This window comes from Coffea arabica, chromosome 9e (genome assembly GCF_036785885.1).
Source record: "Coffea arabica cultivar ET-39 chromosome 9e, Coffea Arabica ET-39 HiFi, whole genome shotgun sequence".
Classification (NCBI taxonomy): Eukaryota; Viridiplantae; Streptophyta; class Magnoliopsida; order Gentianales; family Rubiaceae; genus Coffea; species Coffea arabica.
The window spans coordinates 16,513,763-16,533,010 of record NC_092327.1 but is presented as its reverse complement, the minus strand read 5'-3'; positions in this window follow the sequence as shown (position 1 = coordinate 16,533,010).

Sequence of the window (19,248 nt, the reverse complement as noted above, 5' to 3'; positions counted from 1 at the left end):
CAATGAAACATGAAATGCACACTAGTTGGACTAACCCATGTTTAATGGCAATGAAACATGAAACGCACGCTAGTGGGACTGACCCATGTTTAGCGGCGGTGAAAAATGAAATGCGCACTAGTGGGACTAACCCATGTTTAGTGGCAGTGGAAATGAAATGTTCACTGGTGGGACTGACCCATGTTCAGTGGCGATAAAAATGCACACCAGTGGGACTGACCCATGTTTAGCGGCAATGAAACATAAAATGCACGCTAGTGGGACTGACCCATGTTTAACGGCAATGAAAATGAAATGCTCACTAGTGGGACTGACCCATGTTTAGTGGCAATGAAACATGAAATGCACACTAGTGGGACTAACCCATGTTTAGTGGCAATGAAACATGAAACGCACGCTAGTGGGACTGACCCATGTTTAGCGGCGGTGAAAAATGAAATGCGCACTAGTGGGACTAACCCATGTTTAGTGGCAATGCAAATGAAGTGTTCACTAGTGAGATTGACCCAACGGCTAGTGGCAGTGTAAATGAAATGCTCACTAGTGGGACTGACCCAACGGCTAGTGGCGATGCAAAAGAAATGCTCACTAGTGGGACTGACCCAACGGCTAGTGGCAGTGTAAATGAAATGCTCACTAGTGGGACTTGACCCAACGGCTAGTGGCAGTGCAAAATGAAATACTGGTACGCATGAAGAAATTGTATAAGACTTGTTTGGAAAGTTATCCAAAGATTTGCCCCAGTGATGAATTGGTCAGTGAGATTAAATCTAAGCCCAACGTGATCTCTGTGATGTTGGAGGCACAAAATCCAGGCCCGCCCAACGTGATGTTTGTGAAGTTGGCGGCACAAAATCCAGGCCCAACATGATGTTTGTGATGTTGGTGGCACGAAATCCAGGCCCAACGTGGTCTTTGTGATGTTGGCGGCCAAAATTCAGGCCCAACGTGATGTTTGTGATGTTGGCGGCCCAAAATCCAGGACCAACGTGATTTTTGTGATGTTGGCGGCACAAAATCCGGGCCCAATGTGATTTTTGTGATGTTGGCGGCACAAAATCCAGGCCCAACGTGATCTTTGTGAATGGTCAGTGGGATAAGACCCAGTCCTGCCATCCAATTGGTCAAGAAATTAAGTGTGATTGTCAAGAAAAGGGGGGGGATAGAAGGGTGCGCGGCATACGCTGAAACTTCGCTCACAAGAAATTTTTTTTTTTTTTGAGGAATTTTCCTGATTTTTGATCTTTTCGAGAGAACCTTTTCAAAAAATAATTTGCCCTAGTTTCCACCAATTATTGTGCAACCGATCAATTGATTTACGGCATGGTTGCTCCTCCTTGAGGCCTTGATTCGTAAGATTCTAACTTACGCTTTTTCATCGATTTCAGCCATGGATACCTGCACAGGGGGCTTGCCAAAGTACAACATGCACTTTATTTTAAATATTGCAACTACTACTCATGGAAAGAGCAGTGTGATTGATTTGAAAATATATCACTTGACTCTTGTTCGAAATCCTCAAATGTATTACAAAAATATTTGCCCCTGTGTGGGCTTATTTCACAAAATCTCACAAATAAAAATTTGCCCCAGTGTGGGCTCCTTTGATTGCAAAAATTTGCTCAGATGATTCCCCATTTATTTGAACAAAGAGAAATCTCACTTTCTAAAACTTAGAAAATAATCATATATACTACGTGAAGAAATTTAAACGTTGAGTTTGAATTCATGCAGAAATTTCATGATGAATCCCTCAGAGTAACACCAAATTCAAGAAGATTTCTTCCTCACTTTTAGCACCTGTGCTTAGAGTAGCGGGTCACCACTTCTTGTTGGCTCATCTTTCAGGACCAATCAAGTGGGCGTTATTTCTGATTTGGACATGGCTAAGGGAAATGGGAGGTCAAGATTTGTCTTATTTTTGTGCCCATTCGATAACACATCTTAGTGAAAGCAAATAGTTTGTCACCCTTATTTCTTTAGAAAACTTAGTCAACACATAGGCTTTGTAAGCTTGTAACAGAGGGGTAGAAACGATACCAAAACATGCGGAAACAGGTTATAATCTTATGATCATGGGTGACAGGTAGATTTCTTAGGAGCGTAACCCTTGTTTTGAGTTGTCATGAGGAATAAGTCAGCGATGGACTTTATAAGCTTGTAATGTGGCTAGAAACAGATAGTTAAAGAAAAAAAAAATTCGAGGGTATTGCACTGAAGATCGCATTTTCCTTAAAATTGCTCTCATTTCGAACTCAAAGATCTCGGACTTTGTTTGCATTTTTCTCATCATTCACCAGGGACTTCAGCATCGAATTTTTTTTTTTTACATTTTTCTTGCATTTACTTTTCTTGCTTTGCTTTTTGCTTCTTTTTTCTTTTCCTCGACCTGGTGGGTTTTCACATGGTGAGTAGTGTCAACCCCATACCCAAACAATTCAGAAATACAGCTAAAATTTTCTGGCATCAGAAATTTTCTTGACAGGACCATTGCAAAGAACAGAAGTCAGGACTTTCGGCTTTTGTAATGGGGTCTGGTGGGGTGTTTAGAAAAGTTAAGGGTTGAAGGCAGATTTCAAAAGTGGTTTAAGTAATCTGAGATCGCATTGTTGCGCCAACCCTATTTTAGGGTTAAATCAAAAACTTGCCCCAGTTCATTCTCCATTGAGGCTCTTTTCTTTTTCATTTTGTTCTCTTTTTCGACCTTCTGCCATTCTTTTGAATTTTTCCAAAAATTTGCCCCAGTTTATGCTCAACCGAGGTTCTCTTTTCTTTTTTCTTCTTTTCTTTTTGGCCTTCCTTCAAAAATTAAATTTGCCCCAGTTTGAGGTTTTTCTTTTTCCTTCTTTATCAAAACTCAATTTACCCCAATATGGGGTTTGCGATTCTTAGGGGTTGCCAAACGAAATAGCTTATTCTGAAGGTTCAAAAGGGATAACTAGGGATAAAATGTTTGATTGGAAAGGAAGACGGCCTGACTTTCGTTCCATTCCTCACATTGACCCTGAAAGGAAATTTTCATTAATGCGAAATTAATTGCATGTATCTGAATTAATTGATTGAGAAAGACTCTTGTTCATCCATATCTATGAAACATAAGTGATCCGTCGGACAAAACTCGTCCTTTTTCTCTTTTCTTTTCTTTTCTTTTCAAAATTGAAACCCAGGTAGTAGTGGTAAAACCAAATTTTCCCAATTTAGTTTTTAGCACTTATGCTTTTTCTTCCCCTTTTTTCAAATTCTCCAATCTCCTTCCCCATTGTGGGGTGCGATCATAAGTGCCTTTGAAAAGAACCACCCATTTTAGCTCAAAGGAGGATGCAAGGGATAAATAGTGTTTAGGTTGTAGAAACGATGGCCAAAGCATCATTCTTATACCTCATGACAACCAAAGTAAAGGATAGCTCATTGAGAACCCGTTCCCTTTTGAAAATTTTCCCACTGTAGGGTAGTGATCATTAAGACTCTTATTTGAAATGAAGTTATTCTTTTAAAGGCTCAAATGGGAGAGCAAAGGATAAAATCTGTATAGATAGAGAAACGAATGTTTAAAGTATCATTCCAAATTTTCAAAACAAATAAGAATAATGAACATTTTTGCTTTCACTTAGATGTGACTGAATCTGGTTAGACCAGTGGGCATTTTTTCAAGCAAAGATTATTCCAATTTGCAATTTGTCAATCAATGTGACTGATTTTTGGGGGTCCATAGGAGTGGGCAAAAGATGGATTGTGCAGTGAGGGAGGAAAGGTATTGCATTGGATATTTCGAGGCAGACCAATCAGTTTGAGTGATTTCTTTTAATCTCGAACACTCTTATTGCATAGCTCAGATCACCAATCTAGTGTGAATTTTCAGGCGAGGTTGAAAATTCTCAATTTGAGCTTATTTCTTAAAATTCATCATGAAATCTCTTAATGAGCTCAATAAAGAATGAAATGTACACGAGTATATACAAAACAAATAATTGTCTGAATGAAAGATTCATTATTGCCAATGTTTGAAAAATTTTAAAGCAACATGTGACGCCCCGAAAAGAATGAGAGTGAGAACCCGGAAATTTTCTAATTTTCTAGGGTTTATTTTATTTAATCGCCCGCCTTTCTATATTTTCTTTATTAGAAAAATTCCCCAGATAAAGTTTATGAGCAAAGATAGTTTGAAAATGATTTTTCTAGTATCGGTTAGTTTTTGAGAAATTAAGAGCGTATTTTGAACGTGGGACCCGCAAGTGCGATAAATGCATTATATTTTTGACAACTTGTTGGAATTTTGTATTAAGTGATATTATTTTACAAAGTGTTAAGATATTTGTATTGTCTCTTAGTGACTCTTGCGGGATGTCTCGACTTGATTGGTACAAGATGGAATGTCGAGGACGACATTCTTTTAAGGAGGGGAGATTGTGACGCCCCGAAAAGAATGAGTGTGAGAACCCGGAAATTTTCTAATTTTCTAGGGTTATTTTATTTAATCGCCCGCCTTTTCTACATTTTCTTGATTAGAAAAATTCCCCAGATAAAGTTATGAGCAAAGATAGTTTTAAAATGATTTTTCTAGTATCGGTTAGTTTTTGAGAAATTAAAAGCGTATTTTGGACGTGGGACCCGCAAGTGCGGTAAATGCATTATATTTTTGACAACTTGTTGGAATTTTGTATTAAGTGATATTATTTTACAAAGTGTTAAGATATTTGTATTGGAGAGACAAAAAGATAAGTTTTAAATATAAGTATTTTTTGCCTATCAAAGAATCAGGTACGAATATGTCAAGAAATGAAAATCAACCAAAAGAAGAAGCAAAAACAGGACACTCATGTCGGACGTCCGAAGGAATCTGTCGGACATCCGAAAGGATGAAGAACATCAAGAAGGAAACTCTGTCGGACGCTCGTAAGGAAGCATCGGACGTCCTGAAGGATCGGACGCATGCTTCGGACGCACATCAATCTCATCGGACGTCCTAAAAATTCCACAAAGCTTTGATAACTCTCTGGACGACGTTCGGACACAGAAGCTCGGACGATAAAATCCCATCGGACGTCTGAACAACAACTTGACTGATTTTCGGATGATGGGATCGGACGATGACTAAGCTGTCGGACGTCCGACAGCCCCAACGGCTAGCTGACTCTTCATCTGCCTTCTATCCGTTGGAAGCATTAATGAAGCCCATTTTTGGTCCCCTTCAAATACAAACGATTCTGAACGAAGAAGAGACTTTTGCACACTTTGTTTACAAGATCTCAAGAGATATTTTAGCTTGAAAATAGTCTCCAAGACAAGATTTGTTCTCCAAGTGGTGTGAATTTCTTGTGAGCATTTCTTTTGTGGTTGAAAGTTTTATTAGTGTAGCTTTGTTGAGGGTTATCTGAGTGATTGTAAAACTTCTTAGCTTGACTAAATGAGGCTTAGGGCAAGGAGGAAGTGCTCCCTCCATTGTACATCTAGTTGATCATCTTTCATCAAAGAGAAGTTGCTCAACCTAGTGATTAGTCTTCAAGTTTGAGGAAAGCTTGGTAGACAATCGGTTTGATATTTTATCTTATTCTTTTGTTTAATAAAATTCTCATTGCTTATCTATACTTGTTTTTCTAATCAACATTGCTCTCTTCTTCTAATCTACTTGGTTGATCATTACTAGAAAAGAAGGTAAATTTTGTATTAAAGAAAAATTGCATAAATTTGATTAAGATTTTAATCAACCTAATTCACCTCCCTCTTAGGTTGTCTTTGGGCCTTACAATTGGTATCAGAGCTTGGTCTCCTAGAGATTAAGCTCAAGCGGCTTGGAGTAAAGATGACAACCAGTCATGCTATGTTTGTTGAGGGGCAATCTGTTACTAGGCCTCCCATGTTTAGTGGCTCCAATTATGTTAGCTGGAAAGAAAGGATGATTATCTTTTTGCAATCTATTGATATTGAGCTATGGTTTATTGTGAGTGAAGGACCGCATGAAGCTAACTTCCTTGATGCAGATACAGGTTTGCTTCGGCCAAAAATGAGAGCTGAAATGAATGCTCAAGATAGGACTAATCTCACATTGAATGCCAAAGCCATGAATGTTCTTTATAGTGCATTAGATTCAAATGAATCAATTAGAGTAAAAGGCTGTAAATCGGCCAAAGAAATGTGGGATAAGCTAAGAGAAATCCATGAGGGTGGTGACAACGTGAGAGAACAGAAAAAGGCTATCTTGGTCACAAAGTATGAATCATTTAAAATTGAACCTCTTGAGGATATTGACAAAATGTATTGCAGGTTCAATGACTTGATCAAAGATCTCGAGGTGTTGGGCAAAGAGTACACCTTGGGAGAGAAGAACAGGAAAATTCTCAATGCATTGGGCAATGAATAGGAAAATAAAGTGACTGCAATAGAGGAGGCTAAGGATTTAAATTTTGTGCCTATTGAATCTCTCATTAACTCACTGTGACGCCCCGTATGATGAAGGGTTTTCATTTTATATATATATCGTTGTTATTCGAGCGGAGTGGCACAGCTTTTCAACTTGGAAAAGAAAAGAAAAGTTTTGAAATAAGACAGGGGCCAAATCCGGCCGGAAATCCGGCCAGTTTCTGGCCGGATTGCCTTGCAGTTTTGAAAAAAAATTGGATTAGCTACTGCCTCGAATCCGGCCAAGAATCCGGCCGGAAATCCGGCCAGATTCCGGCCGGATTGTGACGTTTCACAGTCGGTCACCAGCTTTGACCGACTGTTTCCTGCCTTTTTATATCACTTTTGCACCCAAAATATCTTCATTTCTTCCCTGTCCAACCGTGAGCTTTGAGAGAAAAGAAAGAAAAGCCTTTCAAATTCTAGTTTCAATTTTCTCTTGAATCTTGAGTTTTCACCGATTGATTTTCAATTCACTCCACACAAGGGCTTATATGGGAGGTTTAAAGCTTTTGATGGATTGATTTTGGATGGGAAGCTCTAGGTGGATAGCTTTCTTGATTTGAGGTAAGTTGGATAAACAAGTTCATTTTGTTCTAGTATTGGTTAATTAATGGTTTGTAGTAGCCATGTGTGTTATATTGTGGAGTATTTCATGGGTTTAAGGAAATTATGGTGAATTTCATGAGTATTTCTGATTTTAAATGATTATGCTTAGTTGGCTTGAATTGATAGATTGAAATGGTGTTAAATGAAGTGATTGTGCGTTAATGGTGATCATTTGTGGAAAATTTACGCTTATGGTATAATTTCTGGTTTTAGGGTTTCAATTTGGGAATTTTTCCAAGGTTGGCTTATGAGCTTCTAATTGGCTCAATTGAGGGGTATTGAGGCCCTAATTGGATATGTTTTATGGTTTGTGAATTGTATGAGCAATTGTGGTTAATTGCTATGTGATTGGGTTTGATTGTAGGTTGGAAAATAAAGGAATTAAGGGGAAATGCTGTCCGTTTTTGAATAGCGTTGGTTGCCTTAAGTTTCAAGTGAAAGGCTTGGACTTGAACGATGAAATTGGCTATATTGGACGAGGATTGTGAGCCGTGGAGGTGAGTGACCTTAAACTACTTGCAACGTTACTTTGAAATGTTTCTTGCATCGTTTCTTTGATTGCATATCCTGTGTGCCGGCATACTAGTTCTTGACATGTTTTGGCTCAAATGAGTACTTGGAATTCGTGTGCTGGACCCCGACGTCTCCTCCACCGTTTAATGTTCCTGTAGAGCACCAATGGGCTCATTCTCAATGTTCAATGTTCAATGTTAAATGATTGTTTGGAGCGTTGGATGTCTAAGTACCACGATTTCACTGGCTCACGAGAGAAATGAAAGTGCATTGATTATTGGAGCATGACATTATTGAAATGAACGATTGTGAAACTGATTTCATAACTGATTTTACTGGTTACTCGCTGAGCTTCTAGCTCACCCCAAAATGTTTTATTCCCCTCCACAGGGCTCAAGGCGAAGGAAGGGCTTATAGTGTTTATTACTGGATTATCTCATGTATGGATTGAATTTGGATTTCCTTTTGTGTAATCATTCATATTGGGATTGTATTGAACGTTTAGAATTGCTTGGATGTGTAATAGTCTAGTTTTGGACTTTCTCCTGTATAATAGTTGGGATCATGGATCAGAGTGGCGCTGCGGAAGCATGGACGCTTCGCTTTTGATATGTAAATGTTGGAATATTTGATTTATATTGGAGATTGTATCTTGTATTTAATTGAGGACTGTAGTGATCGACTGAGTCCCGGCGAGAGCTGGGCAGGCGGCCCGCCGAACCCTCTGGTTCGCCTTAGGGGGAGGTGGGGCCGTGACACTCACTAACCTCTTATGAGTTGAAATTGAAATCTAAAGTGCAGGAGGAAGAGGATGCTAGAGCAAAGAGAAACATTGCTCTAAAGACTACTCAAGGTGAAGATGATCCAGCTCACTTGGATGATGAAGACTCGGATGGTGATGATAATGATCTTGCTCTCATCACAAGAGGCTTCAAGAGAATCTTGAATAAAAGAAAGTTTAGAAGGGGAGGACGTAGCAATCAATTTCAGAATTATTCATCAAATGTAAGGAACAAAGGAAAACAAGAATTCAACAAGAAGCAAGTGGACAAATGCTATGAATGTGGACAGCCTGGACACTATGCAAACGAATGCCCCATGAAGAAAATGAAAGATGGGAAAGCTGATCGAAAGCCAAGATTCAACAACTTCCAGATTACTTGGAATGAATGCAACTCCGAAGGGGAAGTTGAAGAAGAGGAAGAATCAGCTCAAATGGCCTTCATGGCTATTGGAGATAATGAGGTAACTTCCATACACTCTCAATCTGAAAGTGATGATGAAGAAGATGATGATCTTGAATCCTTTGTTGAAAAACTGCATAATGCCTTGAAGGAATCTTATGATAAAAACAAGCAGCTAAAACAGAAAATTGCTTTTCTCATTCATGAAAATGCAAGTCTTCTTCAACAAAATAAACAACTAAAGACTGACAATGAATATCTTGTAAGAGCCGGATTTGATGTTCAAAATGAGCTTGATAGAAAGACAAGTATTTGTGAAATGCTGAAGGAAAGACATGGTGATTTGAAGAAAAGAATGGACAACTTGGATGAGACGTTGAAAGCAAGAAAGCAAGATTTTCTCAAAAAGAACATGTCATCTACCTTTCTTACTGCTCATCAAAGAACATTAGCACACAACAAAAATGCACATGGTTTCACAACATATAGAAGAAGTGGATTGAGATATGTCAAACCATTACATGCTAGAGACTCTTCTATTTTGTGTAGTTTTTGTTGTCAAAGAGGGCATTTGAAAGGAGATTGTTATGTTAAAAGAAATCTGAACAAAGGAGGGAAATGCATGTGGGTAGTTAGGAACAATGCTAACTTTTGAGGACCCAAAAGTTAAAGGGTACCAAACACTCTCTCTTTTCAGGGAAAAGGCTCAAACAAGTCAAAATGGTTCATTGACAGTGGCTGTTCAAGGCATATGACCTGTGATCCTTCCTTGTTCATAAAGCTAAAATCAAAATCAAGTGGAAAGGTGACATTTGGTGATGATGTGAAAGCTAAGACAATTGGAATAGGTGATGTTGGTAAGGATGGTGAAACTTTTGTTCATAATGTGCTCTTGGTTGATAACTTAGGTTATAACTTGCTTAGTGTTAGTCAATTGTGTGATAAAGACTTGAATGTGTTGTTTAAAAAGCATGAATGCATTGTGCTTGATTTCAAATATAATGTTGTGTTCAAAGGTAAGAAGTTTAACGACATATATATTGTGGTTCTTGATAAAATTGATTCATCTAGCTTCAAATGTCTTAAAGCTTCAAATGAAGATCCTTGGTTGTGGCATAGGAGATTTTGTCATTTTAACATGGATTTACTAAAGGAAATTTCAAAAAAGGAGCTGGTTAGAGGCTTGCCAAAAATCAGTTTTGAAAAGGATAAAATTTGTGATGCATGTCAATTTGGAAAGCAAACAAAAGTTTCTTTTAAACCAAAGAAGTGTGTATCAACTTCTAAACCTTTAGAACTCTTGCATCTTGACTTATTTGGTCCTACTCAAATCACTAGCTTGGGAGGTAAGAAATACTGCTTTGTGATTGTGGATGATTATTCTAGATATACTTGGGTGATATTTCTTGCTCATAAGGATGATGCCTTCAAGAATTTCACTTCATTGTTTGCTAAAGTGCAAAATCTGCTTGATTTAAAAATTGTTAGGATTAGAAGTGATAATGGAACGGAATTCAAGTACTGTGGTTTTCCAGAATTTTGTGATTATAATGGCATAACACATGAGTTTTCAATTGCAAGAACTCCACAACAAAATGGTGTTGTAGAAAGGAAAAATAGGACACTACAAGAGGCTGCTAGAACTATGTTAAGTTAATGTAGTTTGCCAAAATACCTTTGGGCTGAAGCGGTAAACACTGCATGTTATGTGATGAATAGAATCCTTTTGAGACCCATTTTGAATAAAACATCTTATGAACTGATTTTTGATAAGAAACCTACGGTTGGATATTTCAAAGTCTTTGGTTGTAAATGTTTTATTTTAAATTTAAAGGAACATCTTGGTAAGTTTGAGAAAAAATCTGATGAAGGAATATTTTTGGGATATTGTGAGAACAAAAGAGGATATAGAGTCTTTAATAGAAGGACTCTTGTGATAGAAGAAGCCATACACATAACATTTGATGAAACTAATGATGATAATTTCAAAAGTTCGTGTGAGGATGATGATGTAGGTGTTCGTGAAGGAATGGAAAAGCAAAAAATTGGAGATAGAGGAGACTCTAAACCAGAAGCAAAGGAAATGGAGAATGAAGCTCATGAAGATCAAGAAAGGGAAGATGAGGACAAAAATGATGATTCATTCAAAGATCTTCCCAAGGCTTGGAAATTTAGCCAAAATCATCCAAAAGAACTTATAATTGGTGATCCCTCCGAGAAGGTAAACACTCGTTCCTCATCTAAGAAATTGATAGACAATTTTGCTTTAGTTTCTCTTTTTGAACCTAAAAATATCAATGATGCCTTAAAGGATGAAAACTGGATTTTGGCAATGCAAGAGGAACTCAATCAATTTGAAAGAAATGAGGTTTGGACACTAGTTGATAGACCTCAAAATCACCCTATCATTGGCACTAAGTGGGTATTTAGAAATAAGCTGGATGATAAAGGTGTAGTTGTAAGAAATAAAGCCAGATTAGTTGCAAAAGGGTATGCTCAAGAAGAAGGTATTGATTTTGATGAAACATTTGCTCCCGTAGCTAGATTAGAATCAATTAGAATGCTTCTTGCTTTTGCTTGCTTCAAAGGTTTTAAACTATTTCAAATGGATGTTAAAAGTGCCTTCTTAAACGGTTTTATTGATCAAGAAGTATATGTGGATCAACCCCCCGATTTTGAAAATTCAAAATTTCCAAATCATGTGTTTAAACTCTCAAAAGCATTGTATGGGCTAAAACAAGCTCCAAGAGCTTGGTATGAAAGATTGAGTGGTTTCTTGATTGAAAATAATTTCAAAAGAGGAGTTGTGGACACCATACTGTTTACTAAGCAAGTGCTAAATGAACTCCTTATTGTGCAAATATATGTAGATGATATTATTTTTGGTGCTACTAATGAGTATCTATGCAAGGATTTTTCCACCATTATGCAAAGTGAATTTGATGGGAGAATTAAATTTCTTCCTTGGACTTCAAATACATCAAGCCATGGAGGGCATTTTCATAAATCAAGCAAAATACACTAAGGAATTGCTGAAAAGATTTGGCATGGAGGACTCAAAGCAAGTTGGAACTCCAATGTGCACTTCAACAAAACTTGACAAAGATGAAGAAGGTAAACATGTGGATGAAAAGTACTATAGAGGTATGATTGGAAGCTTACTTTATTTAACCGCAAGTAGACCCGATATTATGTTTGTTGTTTGCTTGTGTGCTAGATTTCAATCTTGTCCAAAAGAATCACATTTGAATGCTGTTAAAAGGATTTTTAGGTATTTGAAAGGTACATTAGACTATGGTCTTTGGTATGCTAGATCTAGTGAGTTTACACTATATGGATATTCGGATGCTGATTTTGGAGGTTGTCGTGTGGAAAGAAAGAGTACTAGTGGAACTTGTCACTTTCTTGGTAATTGCTTAGTCTCTTGGTTTAGCAAGAAACAAAATGCAATCTCTTTGTCTACAACCGAAGCGGAATATATTGCCGCTAGTGCATGCTGTGCTCAACTTTTATGGATGAAGCATACCTTGAATGATTTTGGATTGTCATATGACTGCATGCCTATATTCTGTGAAAATACTAGTGCTATCAATTTGACCAAAAATCCAATTCAACATTCTAGGACAAAGCATATAGATATAAAGCACCACTTTATTCGCGATCTTGTTCAAAAAGGTGAAGTATGTGTAAATTATGTTTGTTCTAAAGATCAATTTGCTGATATTTTTACAAAAGCTTTGCCATTAGATCAGTTCATTCATCTAAGATCAAAATTAGGGATAATCGAAAAATCATCTTAAAATTTTTCAAAGCCTTCGGACGTCCGAAAGAAGATGAACGGACGTCCGATAATGTTCTTCAGCTATTTTTCCAGAAAACACCTGTTCGGACGAAGCTGTCGGATGCACGACTTTGTTCGGTCGTCCGACAGTACAACGGTTCACTTTTTAAAGTAACTTTCTTCCTCATTTGCTTCAAACTCTTATTCTTCTATTTCCTCTCGGACGAAAACTCTCTCGTTTCTCACTCTCAAATTCGTACCATTCTGAAGCTCTCATTCCCAAATTGACTCAACCAAAACTTTTCCTGATCGATTGCGATTCGTTTCTCCTGATCATTTCACCAAATCGCATAACATTTCGCAAATTCCCAAATTTCCCTCAAAACCCTATTTTCTCATAACTGCTCTGTCCAATCTTCTTCAAGGACTTTTTGTCCCAAAATTTCTGTGTGATTCACTTCCATACTACTGTGTGCATCATTTGCATCCTTCATTCCACACATTTCGTACAATGGTGAATCTAAGAGGAGGGAAGGTCACTGCCGGACGCAAGCATCCACTCAGGGATGAGGATGATGATGTTCCTACGGTCAAACGATCATCCAAACGTGTCAAGAAGGGAGCTGTAAAGGGTCAAATGTCACGGCCTACACCACAACTTACCCCTCAGCCTGAATCTGGACAGGGAACCTCATCTCAACCGCCTCCAAAATCAACCACAGTCCCTACATTCTTTGATGATGCTGCAAAAGACAAACACTCCTGGATATCCCAGAAAGGTGTCATCCCTCAACGCACCGTAAATTCTTCTGAATTTCGCCAAATAGGTTTAGAATCCATTCTGAGTCTGTTTGCTTTCCAGAAATGGTCACATCTCATTTCTATGCCTAATGTCTATTATCCTGAAATGCTGTTTCAATTCTTTGCCAATCTTAGGAAAGGCACTGATCAAACTGAGATTATGTCCAGGGTTAATGGGGTAGACTTAGTCTTTGATTCTGAAATTGTGAATGATATTTTAAAAACTACTATTGAACCTGGATGCAAGAGTAAAATTGCAAATTTCTTTTCCTATGTAGAGCATCCTACTGCTGATAATCATTTTGATGGGGCTAAGATGTTGACTTATTTTAAAAGAAGTTTTTCTGCCCCTGCTGATGCTAAACTGAATGATCTTGCCCCTGTGAATCTAATTGCCTTTTCAATCATTTCAAACCTGCTTGTGCCTACTGATGGCCATAGAACAGATGCAAACAAAATGGAGTTGTATCTCTTTTACTATTTTCGAGAAAAGATTCGTATTGATTTTGGTTTTTTCATGTGCAAGTTTTTACTTCGCTATGCCACTGATTCTCGCAGAAAATTATCTTTTGGAAAATTTCTTCAAAAGATTTTTGAGTTTTACAAAGTACCAATTCTAGGTGTTTGTCCCAAAGAAGCATCTTCTTATGCCTTTACCAAAGGATATTTTGAAAGGAAAAATCTTGTCTTTAAGGATAATCTATGGGCTTATAAGGGGGTTGTGAGAACCCGTAAATTCCCTAATATTTTTCCTAGGGTTTTTCCCCTTTAATTGCATGTTTTCTGCGTTTTCTGGCCTAGGAATATTTTATTGATGGATTTTATGAGTAATTATAGTTTTTAGATGATTTTTCTAGCATTGGATAGTTTTTGAAAAATTAAGTATATAGAAAGGACGTGGGACCCACTAGTGCGGAAAGTTCGGAAAAATTCGGCCAATAAGGTTAGATTCCGGATACTGTGTAAAATGTATCGGGTGTTAATGGATAAGTAGAGGAGTGTGAAGTGATTGATGTGAGAGGTGAACAAAGGATAGAAATGCAATTAATGTGATGCCAAGTGTCACCATGATATTGGTTAGGACTTAAGAGTTGCTATTCATTTTCTTGACTATTTTGACTAAGTGGTTAATATCTTCAAAAAAATCACAAAAATTCACCATTTTCACCTCTTGATGGCCGAACCTCTCTAGCAAGAAGAAAGACAAAATTCTTCAACTTTCTAGCTTCCGTTTCACTCAATCTTCCAAAACCAACCACATAACTTAGATTCTACTCCATAAAATCTATCCTTTGGGTGCTTGTGAGTGGTCTATTGAAGTTTGTTTGAAGGTCTTAGGTGGCCAACATCTCTACATCTCTTGTTTCTTAGGTAAGTGATGTTTGACTACTCCCTTATACTTAATGATGGTTATTTTATGCCTAATGGTGGCTATGGTGTGAGAAATTGTGGATTATTTCATGGTTTGGAATGAATTGGTTGAGTTTTTTTATTTTATGAGGAATTTTCTGGTTTCATATGATCTTGATGGTGTGGTTGTTTTTGATGGTTGGTAATAAGGGGCTTTGACTCTAGTAGGTGTGAATTGTTGATAAATGCAATCAATTTTGAATTTGGAAGAATTTCTGGAAAATTAGGGTTCTTGGTTGAACATTCTGTCCGAAATTTTAGGTCATAGATAGAGGCCGAATTGGACTTTGCTCAAAACATGAAAGTTGTAGTTATTGATTATTTTGAAGTGTCTGCAAAATTTCAGGGCATTTGGAGTAGTGTAGAGTGAGTTATGCCATTTTTACTGTTGCTGTTTTTGGTGAACAGAATGTGCGAACTGCGATAGTAATTGTCTGTTTTGACTGGAATTGATTTAGATTTTGTTGTTGGTGTCTTCTGATGCAATGTAGCTTGATGTCTTAGCTTTCATATGCCTTTGGAATCAATGCATTTGGACCTGTATAGACTGAATTGGACTGATTACAGTTTTGTGGGATTTGGGAACCTGCAATTACGGTTCTGTGTTAGTTTTCTGCATTTTTGACCTAGTTGTGCTAGGATTTGGACTGAGTGGCCTTCTACATTGTTGTAGCCCTGTCTCTTAGCTTCGCGATGGTGGGTCTTACACCCTCATCCGATGAGCGTAGCGCATTTTGTGCCATTACCGCATTTGGAAGCCAAAACCTGTTTTTGTTGTTGGGACAAATGAGTTCCATTTCTTGATTTTCTGGTTTGCTTATATACTTATATATGCATATGAAACCCTATTGGGGTTGTGATTGGCATTGTTTTGTGACTCGTTATCGAGTCTCATTGCATTTGTTTACATATTCTAGGGCGTGACGTTAGTGCACGACGTACTAGGGACGACGGTGCATGAAACCTCACTTGCTTAAGTGGTGAGTATACTACTCACTTGGATTTATAATGTGGCTTTGCTATATGTGATTGTGATGCCTTGAAGGCTTGTTTGGCTATTGGAAATGATTAGGGTGAGGGTGTACTTGACCGCCCTCATTCCTTTTATTCTTGTGACCGATTGTTTACCGTTTCACTGTATTACTGTACTGCTATATGAATTCTTGGATTTCATTCATGGAAATTATTTGGGTGTTGGTTGGACGAGTATCCAACGGCCCTACTGTACTGAGCTCGACCCCGTTGGCATTCAATTGAACCGAGCCAGCGAGGGCTTGGTCGTGCAAATTGACTAGCCACGGGGACTGAAATGGGAATCTTGTGGTAATGAGACCCTTGGTTCCGGTGTACTCGAGTATCACCTAAAGTTACTGCTTGGAGTGCGGGCCCGGTTGGGGAATGTTGGGTGGAAGGAATGGAAGTGAAGAGAGGTCTACGGTTTGGTACTTTTAATATTGACGGAGGGTCAATTGAGTTAGATCAAGCATGTAGCGTGGAAATGGGCTCTTGAGAGCCGACCGTATCCTTTTTCCAAATTGTTTTGCTTATTATTTGAATATTTGCAATGAACGGTTATGTTTAAGTGATCTTGGCTGATTGTGTGATAGTTGCTCACTGAGCTTTAGCTCACACCATTCCATTTGTTTTCCTTACAGGAAAATAATCACTTTTGGAAGCTCATACTTGTTGGTTGCCAAATTGAGCCATGTATATGTCTATTTTGAATAGCTCTTTGCATGAAACCCTAATGTGTATTGGGTTCATCTTTTGATTGGCAAACCGAACTTTGTATGCCTATGATGAATAGCTTTTGACATGCCGATGTAGTTGTAAATGTTGAATTGCGATGTATTAAGGTTTGGTGGGATCTCGGATTCCACTATTCCGGGCACTATTCATCGTTTTCATTTTTCTTATTATTTTGTTATTTTGGTTCTTGTGGCTTGTTCGAGCGCGCTTTTACTTTCCCGAAACGTTCTAGTTCGCGTGTAACTGCCCGTAGTCCTGGCGAGAGCTGGGCAGGCAGTCCGCTAACCCCTTTGGTTCGCCTTAGGGGAAGGTGGGGCTGTTACAATTGGTATCAGAGCTTAGGCTTCAGATCTCTGTAGCGTATCCTAGAGTGAAAGATTAGGATGCCTGACTGTGAGATTAATTTGAATATTATGTGAACGAGGATCTATCGTATCCTAGGGGTTAAAGAAATTGATTATTTGGGAGTTTCTTACTTGGGATTTATATGGAAGGAAAATATGGGATGAGAGAATTGTAGTGAAAGATTAGACGACTTTGAATTATCCTTATACCTCGAAGCATGGCAAGAGTTGAGGTATTGATATTACTGGCTATGGGGGTTAAGGGACCGAAATTTGTTGGCCAACCTCCACGTATGATGATTTTGAACCAAGATAAAAGAATATCAAATGAATAAAATGCATTTTCTGCCTGTATACTTCCTAGAGAAGTTTTGCTTTGGATTTTTTTTAAAAAGAAAAACTAGGATGTACTAGTTTTATTTGCAAGCGATGATTTGCCGATTCTGATGAGTTGTTGAATTTTGTGTATGGTGGGTGGATACGGTTACAATTGTCTAAACTAAGTTTTCTCCTTGATTGTAGACCGGCATATTCTCGCACTTGAATTTGTCTATGCTTTACATGAAAAACAAATATATCTTGAGTTTTCGAAAGAATGGCGAGCTATTGGAATTATAATGAAACTCCTGAACTTGATAAGTTTCGGGTTACTTTATATACTTTACTTATGGTTTAAAATTCTTGACTTTCTAGAAGGGTAAACCTATCTTTAAGTGTACGGACTGAGGGACTTTGAGATATAAAGTAACCGCATGCAAGAGCACGAGGTTAGTGTGAAGTGACTTGGTTTATATTTGACACGTAAGTTAGGCAGCTGTACTTGTTTCTTGGGTTTGAACTTGGAACTTGAGACTTTACTATAGAACCTAAGATTGGTTATTCTTGAAGATGATGGTATTTTTGCTAGTCGCTTGTTTATTCCAGATTTTGAACTTGGAACTTCGAAAGGATAACCTTTGGTTTCAACTGGTGTTATGGATTGATTGGATATCGTAAGGGTAGGTGAGTTGATTGAAATTAGCAATAATTGGACCCTTTGGTTTAACTATAGCCTAGGAAGGGTGGTGCACGTCCTGAGGCTTTGGTATCCTGCTTACATGAGCTTTTATCTGTGGCATATTGGCCTTATTTTGTGACTTTTAGCTCGTGCTATAGTTTTTGATACCTGTAAAGAATCATGTTCCGATTCACACAAATTTTTATACCTTGTATATGTCTTGTCCTGTGTATATGTCTTGTATAATTGTTAGCTCGTGCTGAAATATGCCTTGTCCTGTGATTATATACTTCTTTTAAGTAGGGCAGCAGGAATGGAAAAGGTCCCTAGTACTGAAAATGAATCGAGAATAAACCCGAAGATCAGATCTACCAGTGTATTAAGGATTAACCTAGTCGGGAACTTGGTGAGATTTTCTTGTGCGCAACATATATGATGATTGGTTCTGTGACCATATTTCAATTTTAGGAAGTTTGAACTCTCCAGAAGTATTTTGTTGATTTGGTGAAAAATCTTGAACTGCCTGAGACCGATTAGATTGAGCTTACTTGCAACTTGAACCTGTTTAGGCTAAGGTGCCTTACGTATCCTTAATGGACCTCATTTGACTGAATATATGGAATGTGGACTAGGATTTGTGACTGCTTAAGAATGTGAATTGCTGGACAGAGGTTAGGCCAGTGTGTTCCTACCTGTACTTATGATCCTTGAACTTGAACTTGTGTTCATGCTCCCTGAACTTGTAATATTTGACCCTGCTTTTGAACTTCTTCGTACTCGCGCACTATGAACCTGAAGAAATTGGCTCTGCTTTTGAACTTATTGATTGAACACTGCTTTGACCCTACTCTTGTACTTATTCGTACTCATGTGGTTGTAGATCGGCTACTACTTTTCTGTAGCGGTTGAACTGAACCTCTCTGGAGAGGCATTGCCTGTTGTGTTGTCCAGCACCGCCATTCTCTGGTGAGGCATGCCTGTTGTGTTGTCCAGCACCACCAGGGATGATATACTTGAACGGAGGCTCTCTGGTGAAGTTTAGCCGTTGTGCTTAGCTTGTTGTGTTGTCCAGCACCACCAGGGCCAACTTACTGAACTGAAATTCTTTGGTGAAGCATAGCCGTTGTGCTAGCTTGTTGTGTTATCCAGCACTACCAGGGATGAATTTTGATTTGAAGCTTCGTTATACCCTGAATTTCTTCCAATTATCTGGGACTTTACGTCCGATTTCAAGTCTTTGGCCTGTTTTATCTGGTTACGCGATTAACTCCTTACTGGACCACTGGACCATGACTATTTGATAAGTTGGATTGGCGTGATATTTAGTACTTGAATGTGATAAGTGATTTACAAGATCGTGAATTGTGATAAGTAAGATTAGAATGTTTCTTAGTATTTGACTGACTTTGGGAAAAACAAATTGGACCTGATGAATACGAGTTGGAGTAGATGGAATTCTACTGC